Source organism: Indicator indicator, chromosome 19, assembly GCF_027791375.1.
Source record: "Indicator indicator isolate 239-I01 chromosome 19, UM_Iind_1.1, whole genome shotgun sequence".
NCBI lineage: Eukaryota > Metazoa > Chordata > Aves > Piciformes > Indicatoridae > Indicator > Indicator indicator.
Genome location: NC_072028.1, coordinates 18,179,346 through 18,180,921, shown reverse-complemented (window position 1 = coordinate 18,180,921; position 1,576 = coordinate 18,179,346).

Genomic DNA, 1,576 nt, shown 5'->3' with positions numbered 1-1,576 from the left:
GGAGAACCATTTTCAGATCCTGTTCATCAGTGTTGGTGTCCTCATACTTCTACTAATGGACAGCACCCAGACAGGAATTACATGATTTTGGTAGTTGAGGGACCACATCTGATGGTACCAGTATGAAACCTGAAGGTCTTCTCTCTATCTCTGTATTTATTTAGGCAGTGCCTCTGATACAGCAAAGGAAGTACAAACAAGTTTTAGTTTTCTTGGATCAGAGGATCTTTCCCTTGGTGTGGCCAGTGTAGACCCTGTTGAATTCACCTTCCTTAAACAAATTGATCAAGATTTTCTTTATTAATATCTTCTGTGTTCCAGGATGAACAAGGCAAACTTTCCTAGGTGACCCACCATTGCCTTTCCTGTGTTCAAAAACAGGAGTCTAGATTTAAAACAATGTAAATGAGATTTATTCATAAAATATGTGCAGAGTTACCAGGAAACCTGAAAAACAGCATCCCATGGGACTCTGTTATTGAGAATTAGTTGTGTTTTCCTCTTGTCCTTGTCTGATTCTCATCCTTATTAAGGATGGAGTTTCTATATACTTTACAGTGTCTCATTTTGGCATCTGTGAAGGACTTATTATGAAATCCATGTTATAGCATGATAGAGAAGTACTGGTTAAATAAATGTTTCCTACAGTGACACAGGACATCTTTCTACTAGCTCTACTGTGCAGGGCTCAAAATAATCCATAAGAACTGGCACCTCAGCAAGTCTCGGGGAGAAAGGTAACTGAGACCCATTTTCTGTTTAGTTTTTTTTTAACCTTCTTCTGTTTTAGTTCCTGCCCTGACACTTAATGTAATGCCTGTTTATTGTAGACTGCTTTTAGTTGCGTCCTTTTAAAAGCTCCCTGAGGCACAATGATGCCTAGAAATTAATGTATTCCCTTCCCGCACATCAAGCAGATGTGTGTATATTGAGTTAGTGTCTCTAACATTTAGCTGATTTCTTTTTAGAGTGTAGCTGAAATCACTGCTACATACCAAACCCACTTGTGGCCTTTCCTTCTTAAACTATTAGGATATGTAGATATCCTGTGTATTTTTCTCTTCAGCTGCAAAGTGCTTGTGTGACTTGCAGGTTTGTATAAAGCCACTAGTTCTAAGTATGCTACACTCGTGGGCAGTGTAGTGCCACAGTTGTTGGATGTGGCTGGACCCAACAAGAGCATGTGTAAGGTACCCTTGGCATTCCAAGAGATCTTGAAGTGGTAGTCTTTGTCATCTCTGTCCACCCATCTTTTAATTACTGGTTAATCTTTGAAAAGATTACTGCTGGTTAAAAAGCGAAGGACTTTGGTTAATGTAGGTAAGGTGTCCTTGCCAGGGAATTAACACAGCCAACTGTACAGCCAGCTTAGGGTAATGTCTGCTTCTCCTTGAAAGAAAACCCTAACCTAATGTTTATACCACACAAACCCATACTTGTTACTTCTCAACAGTTTTTGCATTTTACCTATAAATAGTGATGCCTTATTTTCCATCAGAAAACAGGTATCTCTCCACATATCTGCAAATTATTGTATCAGCCCCTCTTGCTGAGGCCATCAGCAGAAGTAACTCTT